At 39.9% G+C, this 16,576-nt stretch overlaps 1 protein-coding gene across 1 annotated transcript in view; it reads left to right on the top strand.

Annotated features, from left to right (window-relative positions):
• Nucleotides 1–173: 173 nt before the first annotated feature.
• LOC131137090 (plexin-A1-like) overlaps nt 174–16,576 on the top strand; it is a 183,608-nt gene continuing 167,205 nt past the window's right edge. Inside the window, exon 1 of the mRNA XM_058084629.1 lies at nt 174–513. The gene's annotated coding sequence lies outside the window, so the exon portion shown is untranslated. The remainder of the gene's footprint in view (nt 514–16,576) is intronic.

Genomic DNA, 16,576 nt, shown 5'->3' on the forward strand with positions numbered 1-16,576 from the left:
CTGGAGGTGGGGGTGGGTTTGAGACTATATAGGTAGGGGTTGGACACACATATAATGAGACTTAGCTTTGCATACATATATAGAAATAGTTCCACATTTTGTTTTTCGTTATATTATATATGTTCTTATATAATGGCCACTATTATATTGTATTATATTGATGAAGCTTGTTCACTTTTCAAAATTATTGTTGTGTTTAGGGCTGCAACGATTATTCAAATAACTGAAATACCTCAATTATAAAATAAAAAAATATTTTTTTACCTGCTTGGAAGAATCGCTTACGTAATCAACGCGCGTACGTCACCCGCGCAAAGAACGAATAAGGACGCAGGTGTTTAAAGACGCGGGTTGATTGAAGAGGAAAACAACATGTTTCAAAGAAACACACGGAAAATGTCGGCTAGTAAAAACCGCGTATCCGTTAGAACGCGGCACTTGCATAACCACAATAGCGGCAACAATGAAATCTCAGCGTTTCAAGTTGTGGCGGATGGATAAAACAGCGATTCGGTAAGCTGTACACACCTTTTACAATTGTCACCTGTTGTATTTGAAGCCGCCATCTTGTGAAGCTTATGTGGAAAAGTTTGATACGTCATGAACTACATTGCGGAAATGTCTTTTTTTCATTGACTTGTTTGTTAATTTATTATCGCGTGACTGAATGACCAGTGGTGTCATTAGCTTAAGTTTTTAGTGTGTTACTTTGATTTCGGCTGTTATTTGTTTTTCAATAACTGTTTCTTTTCTATCTTTTAATGGTTGTTAAACTCTGTGCTAACCAGTAGTAGAACATGTACTGCGTATAATGAATGCTACGTCATTTGGATGAAATGCTGTTGAATCAATGAATATGAATGAATCCTATACTGATATTTTTTGCCATATTGAGCTGAAGTGTGAATTATTAAAATATTGTTTACCTGTAAACATTTTGACAATATTGTAGCGTCGGCGACGACGCTATGGAAATCATTGTCGTCAATAACAAGCTTTTTTTATTGCACACAATAATGGCTACTGTCGGTGGTGCTTCCTTCCTGGTTCCCCCACCGCGACACGCCCCTATTCCTGGTGCATTCACGGCCACCCGAAAGGGTCAGAAATTGTAGAACACAACATGTCAACAAGAATACATCCGGGTCGCTACAATATTAAATATTGATGCATGTTTTCTAGTCTTTACAGATAATTTTTATAGATAGCTAGATAGACTAGATAGACCTTTATTGTCATTGCACAATAACACAGCTGTGAAATTGCCAACAAAATGTCGTTGCCTGGCTCCTGTATAATAAATACTACTACTAATAATAGTAATAATAATAATAATGTGTGTAAAAATTACTTTTTTGATTGTGCCATGAACTACATTGCGGAACTGTCTTTTCATTTACTTGTTTAATTTATTATTGCTTGACTAAATGACAAGTGGTGTCATTAGCTTAAGTTTTTAGTGTGTTACTTTGATTTCGGCTATTTGTTTTTCAATAACTGTTATTTAGTTTTGCGTTCCCTCCTGTGTAATGCAGCTGGTTGCTAGTGTTACCCGCAAGTGATCGCCGCTCACCGTTTTTTTAATTTTGCAGCTCTGTGTCTCAGTTACTAGCTGTCAAAAAGAACACACTTGTGGCCATTTTTTTTTTGTGTGTGTTATATCATACTCATCGCAACACAATACTACTACACAATGCTGACTTGGCGGTGTACTAGTCGAGTTATTGTTGACTTAGCCATATTGCAACTGAGCATCCTTGACAAAGTTAAGTTGTAATGAGTGTCATGACTGAGTCTATGGTTATCGTCATGTTTTCTTTGTTCAATCCTGGCATAACACAAAAAAAGATACATTAGCAAAATATGTTTTTTAGCTGTTTAAAATAAATGAAGAAATTGCTGATTCTGTTGTAAGTAGTAACCCTCTTTTAACAGGCGACCATAGCCAATCATGCTTGAGTGTGTGTGTGTGTGTGTGTGTGTGTGTGGGTTGCACAGAGGCCACACACACACACACACACACACACACACACACACACACACACACACACACACACACGATTAAAGGCTTGCACGTTTCTAATGCCATTAGAAGGGATGAGAGAAAGAGAAGCGGTGTTTCATGGAATGGACGGGCCTGCTTAACCTCTGCAATTTTAATCTCTGTGTAGTCGCTTGGATTAGTGCGCCTTTTTTTTTTTATCACCACTGGCTCTTTTCTCTGGACCTTGCTGTCATTTCTTTCTCTCCCTCCCTCCTTTTATCATCTGCTCTTTTATTCTTTGTGTAATGCTTCCTCTGGTAGTGAGTGGCTTAATGCGCCGTAATGTGCTGGCTTCCGTTTATCTGCCTATTTGTCATTACTGCTTTCTTTACAACAAAAGGGCTCGTATTGGGAAGGTTTTGTGAAGCTCAAATGGTACGACTGTGTGTGTGTGTGTGTGTGTTTGTGACGGGTGAGAGGAGAACAACATTCTTTTTTTTTTTCATTTCCACACACTGATTACAAAACCGATGACAAAGAATCATGAAATAACATACTAGGGGACGTTTTGAGGGGTTTAAAGTAGATCTTCCTTTACTGAGCATATGCTCTATTGCCGTTTTCACTAAAATTAAATTAAGATTAATCTGAAGAAAATTACAATTAAATACATTAAAGGGGATCCATTGTAAGAGTGATGCAATAAGAATAGAAAGAATCCCTTTCACCAACCACAGCGGAGTGGGCGTGACTGTAGGCGGGATACATTAAAACAGACCATTTTCGCGGAAAGCACAGAATCCAAAGAAATACAGCTGAATAGGTGCAGATTCTGGAAGACCTAGAAAGCTTTCTCTGCTGGTTATTGTGTGTAGATGTTCTATTGGAGTCCACCACTCAATGCAAACAGCCGGAAAATGAGCATAATTGGCGAAAATGGCCGATGAGTGGTTAGCGCACAGGCCTCACAGCTAGGAGACCCGAGTTCAATTCCACCCTCGGCCATTTTTGTGTGGAGTTTGCATGTTCTCCCCGTGCATGCGTGGGTTTTCTCCGGGTACTCCGGTTTCCTCCCACATTCCAAAAACATGCTAGGTTAATTAGCGACTCCAAATTGTCCATAGGTATGAATGTGAGTGTGAATGGTTGTTTGTCTATATGTGCCCTGTGATTGGCTGGTGTACCCCGCCTCTTGCCCAAAGACTAGGATAGGCTCCAGCATCTGCGCCTGATTATTTCTATGTATTCGCCAATGAGTCAACATGAGCATTACATGATGTTTTCATGGCAGATATTTTTGACCGGGGCTGCACGGTGACGAGTGGTTAGCGCGCAGGCCTCACAGCTAGGAGACCCGAGTTCAATTCCGCCCTCGGCCATTTCTGTGTGGAGCTTGCATGTTCTCCCCGTGCATGCGTGGGTTTTCTCCGGGTACTCCGGTTTCCTGCCACATTCCAAAAACATGCTAGGTTAATTGGCGACTCCAAATTGTCCATAGGTATGAATGTGAGTGTGAATGGTTGTTTGTCTATATGTGCCCTGTGATTGTGCCCCGTCTCTCGCCTGAAGACAGCTAGTGGTAGAAAATGAATGAATGAATAAAAAACAACCTTGAGCTGCATTTTGTTTTGTTGTGTTATGCTATGCTGTGCTATATTTTGTTAAGGGCTACTCCATTCCTCTCCTATTTCTGTTCACCTTTGTGTTCTTTCAGTGGAATGGCCATCTTTGAGGTCCATTCTCCGCTCTAGCAGTCACTCAGAAGAGTCCTGCGATGGATGTTTCAGAGAACTGACAGCAGCTGTGAGCTTGTCAATATCGTCAATATAAAAATCCTGCAGTGTGTATTTCCAAGAAGGGCCCTGTGGAATCATGGTGGGGTGTTGTCAGAGCATCTCTAAGCCGAGTGCTGCTCACAAGGATGAAGTGCATGCCGTGTCGCATGCTCCTCCACTGTACAGGCCCTGAAATATTGCACGAGTCAAGGATGTGGCCATGTACACCGGAGCCAGACACATGATGATGGACTCTACAAAGAGTTGTTGACATTGAGCATTTGTTCGCCTCCCTTAACAGGCATAACACATGAGTAGTGTCGCCTTGAAAAATACCATATCTGCAACAACTATCATAAAGCATCAAAACAGAGGCGCTCCTCAGGCGGACACACTCTTCATCTTTCTCATTTGATCTCTCTCTCTCTCGATGCATTTTTACACTCTCATTTATGTAGAGACAAACCTCGTCCTCTATTGATCAGCCACGTGTCTCGCTACATGAGCGAGAGAGCGTCATGCAACGCACATCATCCATCGCCTGCAGCAACAACGCAACACGCAGTGAACAATAATTGAACTGTTGTCAACTAAAAGACCAAAGTTAACAAACACAGTCGTCGGATTTGTGTTGGTTTTCTTATTATCATAGCAATGATAGCATAGCATAGATATATGCAGCATGGGGCATCATGTATGCCTCTTGATATCTGATTATTGTTTAATATTTTATTTTTATTTACCATAATTTCAAGGTAACACAAATCGAAAAGTTATATGCACTATTTTCAGCTGTGTACATGTTTATTGCACAGTTATTGCACTCGTTTATTGCATGGTTATTGCACAGGATTTTTGGAGCAGTTTATATTATTTATTTCAGAGTAATTATTTCATTGTATTGTAATTTTTAATTATATATGCCGCACGGGACATCATGTATACGTCTTTATCTGATTATTGTTGAATATTTTATTTTTATTTAGCAAATTTCAAGGTAACACAAATCGAAAAGTTATATGCACTCTTTTCAGCTGTGTACAAGTTTATTGCGCAGTTATTGCATGGTTATTGCACAGTATTTTTGGAGCAGTTTATATTATTTATTTCCGAGTAATTGTTATTTCATTGTATTGTAATTTTTAATTACATTTACTTATATGCAGCATGGGACATCATGTATGCCAGCTGTGTACATGTTTATTGCACAGTTATTGCACTCGTTTATTGCATGGTTATTGCACAGGATTTTTGTAGCCGTTTATATTATTTCAGAGTAATTGTTATTTCATTGTATTTAATGTAATTTTTTATTACATGTAATTAAATGAATTAAATAATTAATTTTAAATTAATTAAATTGAAATTAATTAAATAATTAATTTAATTAAGTAATTTAATTACTTTATTTAAACTAATTTTTTTTGTAATGTTAACATTATTGGTGTTATCTTGCCAAAACGGTCACAACAAATATTCACCAAAAAAAAAGTGCCATATGCACACGTTCATGCAATTTGTGCTTAACCAGTTCAAAATTAAACATTCTTATATTGTCTGTTTTATGATGACTTCATGGAATTAGACAACAGTACATTTAAAGGAAGCTCCTTAAATCATTAATAAATAAAAAACGAAAGCCGCACAAACACAAAAGCGCACTAAAAATGATACTACGTTGGTTGAATTCTGAGCATGTTAATAACTCAAAAACAAAAGCAGCACAAACGTTCATTTTAATTGCACAAAACAGCACAAAGGCAGCGCTAAAAATTAGACTATTTGACTATTTGTTTTGAGTGAGGTGGGTGTGCCAACTTCTCAACTTGTCATTAAAAAAAAAATCATCTTTATTGTGCTGTGTATAACATGTAAAAGCACATATTTATTATACCCAACAAGCCTACTAGGTAGCATTTATTAGCGGATTAGCCGAATAGAGCCGGTGCTCACCTGCAACCCCCCCCACCCCCAAAATGCTTTATTAACAATGAGCCGAGGGCAAAATGTCAATTTATTTTCTTGCAGTCAGTCTCAGGCTGAGACTACCCCCTGGACATCATTATTTACCCAACCCCAGCAACGCTACATTTTTTTATATATAGCTACATAGCTACAGCACAAGATTGAAGCCAAACCCATGACTTAATGATGCATGGCACCGTTCCTGGTGTGCCTCCCCCTCAGGTCCAATGATTGACACATGAGCACTTGACACAACACTACTGCCTGCTTGTCTTCAAACAGCCGTGCAGCGTAAATAAGCAAAATGTGCGTGCACACTGGAGTTTTGCCTCGAAAGGGAAAGCCACATTTCTTAACCACCAAATCCAAAGAAATACAGCTGAATAGGTGCAGATTCTGGAAGAACTAGAAAGCTTTGTGTGCTGGTTATTGTATGTAGCTGCTCTATAGGAGTCCACAACTCAATACAAAGGGCCATGCGTGTACACTGGAGTTTTGCCTCGAAAGGGAAAGCCACATTTGGAAACCACCAAATCCAAAGAAATACAGCTGAATGGGTGCAAATTTTGGAAGAACTAGAAAGCTGTGTGTTGGTTATTGTATGTAGCCGCTCTATAGGAGTCCAGAACTCAATGCAAAGGGCCATGCGTGTACACTGGAGTTTTGCCTCGAAAGGGAAAGCAACATTTGGAAACCACCAAATCCAAAGAAATACAGCTGAATAGGTGCAGATTCTGGAAGAACTAGAAAGCTTTGTGTGCTGGTTATTGTGTGTAGCTGCTCTATAGGAGTCCACAACTCAATACAAAGGGCCAAAAAATGAACATAATAGGTCCCCTTTTAAAAAGTATGGTATAATATTGTTGTAAAACAAAAACAGTTGTTTGTGTTAAAAATGGCCGCTCAGAGAAAACAAACAGCATCACTGCTCTCCAGGATGTGCTGTTTTATTTCTGAGATGATGCCATAAAACATGAACAACAGAGGGCAGTCTTGCACATACTAGAGAGATTACACACAGAGATTGAATGTAACAGTCAGACATTGAAAACTTATATATATATATATATATATATATATATATATATATATAAGTTAATAAATATTTAATAGTTAATATATATTTATATTTATATTCCACTATAATGTTGACTGATGCCATTCACAACCATCGGCCTTGCAGTGTTTATATGGAAGCTTGATTAGCAGCTTCTTTTCATTGAGAGCTGATTGCTTGTTTCTGTCGTGAGACCTGGCAACACTGGTAAAGAGGTTCAAGTAAGTGGTTTTAGCCACAGGAAACAGGCTGACCGGCTTTTGGATCACTGCTGATTCAACCAGGTGACATTTAAGACAAAGTTGTCTGCAAGGAAAGCATGGAGACTCATCGTGCATTGAAGTCAAACACGACAAAGGTCACCCAAAAAAGGAAAGGAAGACACTACACATTACACAGTACTAACAAAAAATATATAAATTCAGTTGGTACTGTGTTGTGCAATATACATAAATGAACATGTGGTCTACTATTTCATTTGAACATGCATCAGATTACAATTGAATGCATCACATAATCAGTTCACAGTTCCACAGGTCCAAAAGGAGTAGGAAGAAACAAAGCTTATTAAATCATACCCCTCCATCTGGTACTTTTACAATCAGTAACTGTTACATTTGTTCACTTCCTGCTTTCCTATTTTTTTTGGGGGGTAATTTATTTATTTTTGTCACGTACCGAAGTACAAGGTGATATGACCATATAGTAATGGCATAGTGGGTACCTGTTATTATGTTGTCATGTAGAAAAGGCATATTAAAACTGACCGTTTATGCGGGAACCACAAAATGCAAAGAAATACAGCTGAATAGGTGCAGATTCTGGAAGTACTACAACGCTTTCTGTGCTCTACAGGAGTCCGCAATTTAATAGAAAAGGAGTAGGAAGAAGCAAAACTTATTAAATCTACCCCTCTATTTGGTACTTTTACAATCAGTAACAGTTACATTTGTTCACTTCCTGCTTTCCTAATATAATTATTATTTTTTTTAATTTTTATAATTTCTTTTTTGTATTTTTATTTTTTGGCACGTACCGAAGCAGCTTATTTATGCACTCAAGTTTAAATATGAACTTAGTATATATATATATATATATATATATATATATATATATATATATATATATATATATATATATATATATATATGAGTTGTCAAATCAAATTATTCATGATAGTAGCAGCTACTCAACCAAGCCATTTATTTTTAAGCTTAGCAAAAAAAAAACAAAACAAAAAAAAAACCTGAAAATACTTTTTATTTTTTTTTACTTGCTGACTCGTTGGTTGACTGGTTGGCTGCTTTATTCCATTCTTTTAGGTCTCCATCCTGTCAGTCTTTTGACTGCAGGTACTGTACTCTGCTGACATTGATGGTCGCGCCATGCACGTCCCATCCACTCAAGCTGAAAACACAACCTGGCATTTTCCTGGAGCCCCCCCAACCCCCCCACCCCTACACCCTCCATGGCAGGCCGCTTCAGTGCCTTACTTAGCACACAAGCAGTGGCCGTAAAAAATGATCAAGAAACAAAAGTACTTCGAACGTTTCTGTTTCAAAACTTGTGATTGTCTCCTAGCATCAGATGACTTTTTGGTGTTTACAATACACTTGAGGAATTACAACTTTATTGACAAAGTAGTACATGCGAGTGGTTTGTACCGGCAAGCCTTTTATTACACTCGGCAAAATATAAATACTTGTTTTTGCTCTTGTTCAAGAACCCGATTTGTTTAGTACTGCACAGATATGCCTTAGCCTGGCTACAATAAAAGGACACACCAAAATGTGCCGTTTTACTGCATTCAATGAGGTCAGAAAACCATTAAGATTTGGTGTGATTTTTTTCCCATCACCGTTTTTGGCCGATACTGCTTTTGCTCCCTCAAAACGTACCCTTGGTATGATGCAGCGGCGGGGTGCCGTGACTGCGTGTATTCCTGGGTCCTCCAGCAACACATAGCCGCCCGGTGGATGCCTGTCTGTAAATCATGCGGCGGAAAAATATATCGGCAAACCCACGCAAGTATCGGCCGATACCGATTCAAGTAAAGAACGCAAATATTGGCCGGCCGATGTATCGGTCGATCCTTAGTTACAATGCAAACTACTACGGCTGACCCGGGTATTCGTTATAAACGAGTATCCGTTACGGATAATGCGTTTTTGCCGATAACATGTTTGCATGTTTTCCCCGTGCATGCGTGGGTTTTCCCCGGGTTCGCAAGCTCTTCCTTTACTGAGCATACGCTCTATTCCCATTTTCACTCAAATTAAATTAAGATTAATTTAAAGAAAATTATAATTACAATTAAATATATTAAAGGGGATCCATTGTAATGAAGGCATTACACCACTCAACACTGGAGGCATTCCATTAAAACAGACCATTTTCACGGGAAGTATGGAATCCAAAGAAAAGCTTTCTCTGCTGGTCAGTAAGGAAACTCCTCATTGTGTTTGTATACTGTTCTGTAGTTATTAGTTATTAATAGTTATTAATAAAGTTTATTTTAAAGACAACCTCATTGCATAGTTTGTCACCCGCCAAAAAAAAAAGGAATCAAACCTAAAAAAAACTAAACCCCGTATGACACCAAAAAACCCACCAAACCAACACACTAAACCAAAATGAAGTTGATCTACTCTCCATTAAAATGTCCTCACTTTACCGTCTCTCCTTTTGCTGTCTGAGCCGACCGTCTCTGGTCTGGTGTTCATGGCGGCTTCTCCATTTCGCCACAGGGGAAATCTCCACATCACAACTCCTCACTTCATGGGGAATTAATGTTGAAAGATCGTGAGCTTCTAAGAATAGGTAGTAGAGAGAATACGACCTGTATCCTGCTTTCTCAGCACGCCGGTGGAAATGATTGAGATTTAGTTGGAAAAGTGCTTGGTTGGAGATGCTTTGCTCTCTAATGTGATTGGTGGAAGGGAAGTTTTAGGGCTTTTAACAAGGGGACTCCAAGAGTGACTAGATGAGGCTATACAGTATAGTGCAGGGGTGGGCAAATGTTTTGACTCGTGGGTTGCATTGAGTTAACAAAATTGTCTGGGGGGCCATAACATATATTTAACACACACACACAATTTTATGCTTATAATTTTCCTTGAATTATTGTCTAATTTTATCTGTAAAAGTGTTATACTATTAGCTGTATGTTCTTGTTTTGTTGTTGTTTTTTTACTAAATAAGACATCCGACAGGCTGCACAGTGGTTGAGTGGTTAGCATGCATGCCTCACAGCTAGGAAAGCTTAGTTCAATCCCACCCTCGGCCATCTCTGTGTGGAGTTTGCATGTTTTCCCCGTGCATGCGTGGGTTTTCTTCGGGTTCGCAAGCTCTTCCTTTACTGAGCATACGCTCTATTCCCATTGTCACTCAAATTAAATTAAGATTAATCTAAAGAAAATTATAATTACAATTAAATACATTAAAGAGGATCCATTGTAAGAGTGATGCAATAAGAATAGAAAGAATCCCTTTCACCAACCACAGCAGAGTGGGCATAACTGGAGGCATTACATTAAAACAGACCATTTTCACAGGAAGTATGTAATCCAAAGAAATACAGCTGAATAGGTGCAGATTCTGGAAGACCTAGAAAGCTTTCTCTGCTGGTTATTGTGTGTAACTGCTCTATTGGAGTATACCACCAGCCGGAAAATTAGCAAAATTGGCAAAAATGGCGGATGAGTGGTTAGCGTGCAGGCCTCACAGCTAGGAGACCCGAGTTCAATTCCATCCTCGGCCATTTCTGTGTGGAGTTTGCATATTTTCTCCGGGTACTCCGGTTTCCTCCCACATTCCAAAAACATGCTAGGTTAATTGGTGACTCCAAATTGTCCATAGGTATGAATGTGAGTGTGAATGGTTGTTTGTCTATATGTGCCCTGTGATTGGCTGGCCACCAGTCCAGGTTGTACCCCGCACCCACCACAATCCTTGTGAGAATAAGCATTAGAAAATGAGTCATGTTGCCAGTTTAAAAGTTGAAATACTTAAAGCAACTGGCGGGCCAGATTCAAAATGCTTGGTGGGCCCCCGGGCTGTAGTTTGCCTATCCCTGGTATAGTGCATGAAGGTTGAATATTATGATATCAGGGTCATAGTCATCTTCTTGTTTTCCATTTTCAAACAATAGCAATGTAGCCAAGAAGAAACGCCAAGGGACCTAAATAGCTATTACACCGTGAATAAGGATACGCATTTAACTAGGGGTGCTGCGATCGATCGGTGAGTGTCTTTTACACAACTTCCTGTGTATGTTCTTCTTCTCTTAATACCCTTTGCTCATTTATTTGGTCTTGTGGTTGGATTGACTTTTTTTTTTTTTTTTTTCTCACATGATCCAAGCATCCCACCCAGTCGTACTGTACACCACCTCATCTCCCTCCCGTGTAGAAAGGGCAAGGCTGTCACAATGTGTTTAGTCACATTGCATTCTTCCCTTGGGTGGGTCAGACAGTCAGCTGACCCTGCCTGTGCATTCTTTGTCAAGGAGGAGAGTCCGAGAATGAGGATGTAACAGTGGCTTAACATGACTTTAGCCACGTTTACATGAGGAGTTATTTTACTCTTTCCGAATGACCTTTTCGAAAACAATGTTATACATGGAAAGGAATATTCCAATCTCTTGTCTACATGCGGCGCTATAATCAACCAGAATAGTCAATGGGGCATACGCAGTAAAACGTAAACATCAACATCACGTGATACCGACTTGTTGGAATAACTCCATATTGACAGTTTTTCCGTTTATCCAGTCTTGAAATTTAGTTTGGATCAAAAGCAAACTTTCCGCAGCAGTCCAGTGTCGATTGCTTGACTCCATTTTGAAAACTGAAAAAACGTCTTACGTGTTGCGTGTTACGTCATATCTAAGCATGCACTGAAAGAACGCATTTAAACAGGAAAAGATCAAATTCAATCTTGCTAATATTTTATAATTAAGCTTGGCACATGTTTTATATAGATATATATTTTCTTTTTTAATAAAAACTGGACTTGTGAATGGCGTATAGAAGGGTTTAGATTCTGTTCCACAGATGGCGCTAATGCACACGAAAGCTGCTTGCCAACCGCCAATAAACAAGAGAAGAAGAAAAAGAACGCAGTCTGACAACTTTCCGTTTGAGCGGGTACAAGATACCTCAATCGGATTGGGGAAAGGAATATTCCAACCCTGGGAATCCCATTATATATTCATTCGGATTGGCACTTTTCTTTCGGAATTAGGTGTATACAAAGGTTACATTCTTACCGTTTGAGCAAATAACCCGAATCCAATTGGAATATTTGGGTCCATGTATATGTGGCTAATGTTGAAATGTACTGATGGTACTTTTTTCTGTTGTCAAAGACAAATGTCCAGTATGCAATTTATTCTGTGCAGTGGTCCATAGTTGGAGGGCGTGGGGGGGACTCAAACCAAGCATATTCTTGTTAAAATTACATAAGAATTGAAGCCCCTCTATTGTGCTGCAGCTGACTGACCCATTCCTTTCTCGGCCAACTAGTTAAAACTCAATCCTCTAACTCTTTTTCTATACTCCTTCCTTCCGGTACTCCACCCACCCCCCCCCTCCATTAATGCCGGCCTTTCCCTCCTCTTATGGAACAATATGTACTCGTGGCGAGCCCACCCCGCCTGCTTGCTGTGATAGTAAGCGCTTTAATGAAAGCACAGTGTGTAAGGATGAAAAATTGAATTTCATACATGGACGCCTCAACACTTCATGTTTCTCTTTTAATAAACACATGCAGGAGAGAGAGAGTGGAGTCACTCGGCCGGTCGAAGATACGCAGAGGCTTTGCACACATTTTTGCTTCCTTAAGCTCAGTGGTGCACTTGTTGTTCCAAGCGGGGATTGTCAATCCGGGGGGGTATTTCGACATCTTTCTCAAGATAAGACTATGACGGCCGGCCATTTTGACCACCAGCCAAGCATGGTTGGTCATTTATGAGCACACGCAATGGAAAAGTCCATTCATTCATTCATTGATTTTCTACCGTTTATCCTCACAAGGGTCGGGGTGGGTGCTGGAGCCTATCCCAGCTGTCTTCGGGCGAGAGGCAGGGTACACCCTGGACTGGTCGCCCACCAATCACAGGGCACATATAGACAAACAACCATTCACACTCACATTCATACCTATGGACAATTTGGAGTCACCAATTAACCTAGCATGTTTTTGGAATGTGGGAGGAAACCGGAGTACCCGGAGAAAACCCACGCATGCACGGGGAGAACATGTAAACTCCACACAGAGATGGCCAAGGGTGGAATTGAACTTGGGTCTCCTAGCTGTGAGGCCTGCGTGCTAACCACTCATCCTCCGTGCAGCCCTGGTCACAAACATCTGCCTTGAAAACACCATGCAATGCTAATGTTGACTCATTGGTGAATACAAAGAGAAATAATCAGTCGCGGGTATGCTGGAGCCTATCACAGCTGTCTTTGGGCAAGAGACTGGTGGCCAGCCAATCACAGGGCACATATAGACAAACAACCATTCACACTCGCATTCATACCTATGGACAATTTGGAGTCGCTAATTAACCTAGCATGTTTTTGGAATGTGGGAGGAAACCGGAGTACCCGGAGAAAACCCACACTGAGATGGCGACGGGTGGGATTGAACTTGGGCCTCCTCCGGCCATTTTTCCGCCAATTATGTTCATTTACCGTCTGTTTGCATTGAGTATTGCATTGCTCCAATAGAGCAGCTACACACAATAACCAGCTTTCAGAGAAAGAAAGCTTTCTAGTTCTTCCAGAATCTGCATCTATTCAGCGGGTCTCCTAACCACTCATCCGCCGTGCAGCCCTGCAAAAGTCCAATACAAAGCCAAGTCTTCCAACATCATAGCAACATGGACTGAAGCCTCATTCCCTTTTCTCATTCCCTCAATCTTTGTTTTAATATCTCACTGGTAAATATGTGGAGATGCGAGACTATAGAATCAATTGTACCAATAAAGGAAAAACATAAATAGATTCACCTCTTTGTCAGCTGCAGTCTTAGAGCAAGAAAGAAAAATCAATTTCCGCCAACCATGTCTGGCGGGATAACTACTTGTCAAAAGTGGTCATACTTCTTGTTACTGACTTGGGGGGGGCAGATGCAATTTCAACAACACAACCAAATTCAGTGACGCAGCACATTATTGATTGCTCTAAGACAGGCGTGGGCAATCTTGTACTGTTGGGCCGCCATCACCCCCAAAACATTTAACCTTCTAATACACAAACGCTTATATAATAATTACAAATACCGAAAGCGATTCTGCTACGGAAAAGAAAAGCGACAGCCGTCCGTTGACAAATTGCAAATTCTCCTTGGCAATCTCTGACTGACAGAGTAATCATCTTGTGCACACGTCTTGTGGCGACGCCTGGCTGACTGTTGTTAATTGAAATGTAATTGGAGGAGAGTGCGTTGGCGGGATGGACGCCATCCGCACATCTTATCCACGTCGGGGCAATTAATAACACATTCACTCATGTATGTGTCGCTATATTTTCATCTCTAGTCATATTTACAATGTAAATATCTGTTAAAATCAAACAGAAGTCTGTCTTTACTTCACTTTTAATAATAAGAGACCTTTAAGTATATAATTATATATAATTTTCCTTATAGTTGATCACAGACCATCTGTGAAATGGCCATCAATTTCCCCCTGAAATTGCAAGAAATGAATTTAAATAATACCTGCTCATATGATTTACCTGCTTTTGTTGCTCGATGCCATTTCCCCCCTCCCCTTTTTTTTTTCTTTCTGCTTTTCATTGAAGCACAATCTTCTTTCTCACATGCATGTATCCTATCTCTTTCAACCAGGGAGCCCCCTCCCTCCTTCCCCTTGCCTCCATCTCCGGGTCTCGCCAGGCATTTACGCCTCCTCGGTGCATGCTATTACAGCATCCCTATTACAGCATCACTTTGCATTTAGATAACCATCGCCCCGCCACCCTAAATTGGTCCAGAGCAGGAGAGGAGGAGGAGGCGGGGGGGTTGGATAAAGAAAGGGGGAGGAGGAGGATGCGATATCAAAGTTCAGCTGATGCCTTTCCGGAGAAATAATTGCAGATGTTGAGCCTTGACACATGAGGAAATTTCACATGAATATATTCATTGAAGCTGATCCTGAGCATGCAAGAATTAGGTTTTTGCAGTGTTAATGATGCGGTATAGTACAGTATATGACGTGTACTGTCTTTGCATACTACGAATGAATGGCTGCACACAAAAGGGTGAACGTATACATCAGTACTGTGTTTCCCGTGCCGTTGTTTTTCTGACAAATACACCACAGGGTGACCCCATTGTTGTAGGATTGACTTCAAATTTGTCATACAATTTCTACAAAAGGCCTTGGAATATGTCTTTAACGGCACAATTCTTTTTGGACGCACAATTAACGTGCGTATGTCGTGTTTGACACCCCACTGGCGCCTATGCAACCTCATCTACGAAAATAGAGCCCATTTTATCATCATTTGGAAGCAAATATTAAGTAAAAGAAAAAAGCTAACCACAGAATAGCAAGCTGGGAGAATGTAGAAGATGCATTTAAGGACCGTGAAACAGTGGGACTAATCCCCACTTGCATTAAACATTCAAAAATCTGGGATTTCTAACTGTATATTATTGCGTATCAAATGGTTACCACAGAGATTCACATCCCTACTTACATGTATTGTAAATAAAAACGTATTTCCATCTGTGATTAAATGTGATTAATTGTGCATTAATTACAGAATGTGATGAATCCCGATTAAATATTTTAATCGATTGACAGCCACCATCAAGAAATATGTTTTGCATAGGCGAGGGCAGGACTATATTCTTATCGGCTGTCAAATGATTAAAAAAAAATTAAGATTAATCACAGATTAAAAAAGTAATTCTAACAGCCACCATCAACAATATGTTTTGCATGGGCAAGGGCGGGACTATATTCTTATCGGGCTGTCAAATTAAAAATTTAGATTAATCACAGATTAAGAAAGTAATTCTAACAGCCACCATCAACCAATATGTTTTGCATGGGCAAGGGCAGGACTATGTTCTCATAGGGCTGTGAAATGATTACAACATTTGGATTAATCACAGATTAAAAAAGTTATTCTAACTGTCGCCATCAAGCAATATGTTTTGCATGGGCAAGGGCAGGACTATATTCTCATAGGGCTGTGAAATGATTACAACATTTGGATTAATCACAGATTAAAAAAGTTATTCTAACTGCCACCATCAAGCAATATGTTTTGCAAGGGCAAGACTATATTCTTATAGGGCTGTCAAATGATTAAACAATTTTAGATTAATCACAGATTAAAAAAGTAATTCTAATTAATCATGATTAATAACCGAAAGACCTACATCTGTCTTGTTCACATTGTGAGAAAAATTGCAATTATTATTGTGAAAACGTTAAAACCCACATGCATAGATTGAGAGGTGGAAAGCCCACCAGTTCTTTCCAGAATCAAAGCATCTTCCCCCTGCAGTCATTATGGACCACACTGTAATTACGGATGCAGCCTAAAGAGAACCAAGCGGGCGTCTTAAAAGGCAACTGCATGTCCTTTCATCCCTATGTGCCTTTTGTGGAACGTGTGATAGAGATCAAGAAGGGACAACACAAGCCCTCGGATGCCAGGGATGTCCTTTAAGCTGATGCATAAAACAACAAAAAAAGCATAGCTGGTGCCCTCTCCCAATCATCTACCCCCGTTTCTTCTCTTTCTTGCCATCATGTCTGCTTGTGGTGGTAAT

Source organism: Doryrhamphus excisus, chromosome 10, assembly GCF_030265055.1.
Source record: "Doryrhamphus excisus isolate RoL2022-K1 chromosome 10, RoL_Dexc_1.0, whole genome shotgun sequence".
NCBI classification, from domain to species: domain Eukaryota; kingdom Metazoa; phylum Chordata; class Actinopteri; order Syngnathiformes; family Syngnathidae; genus Doryrhamphus; species Doryrhamphus excisus.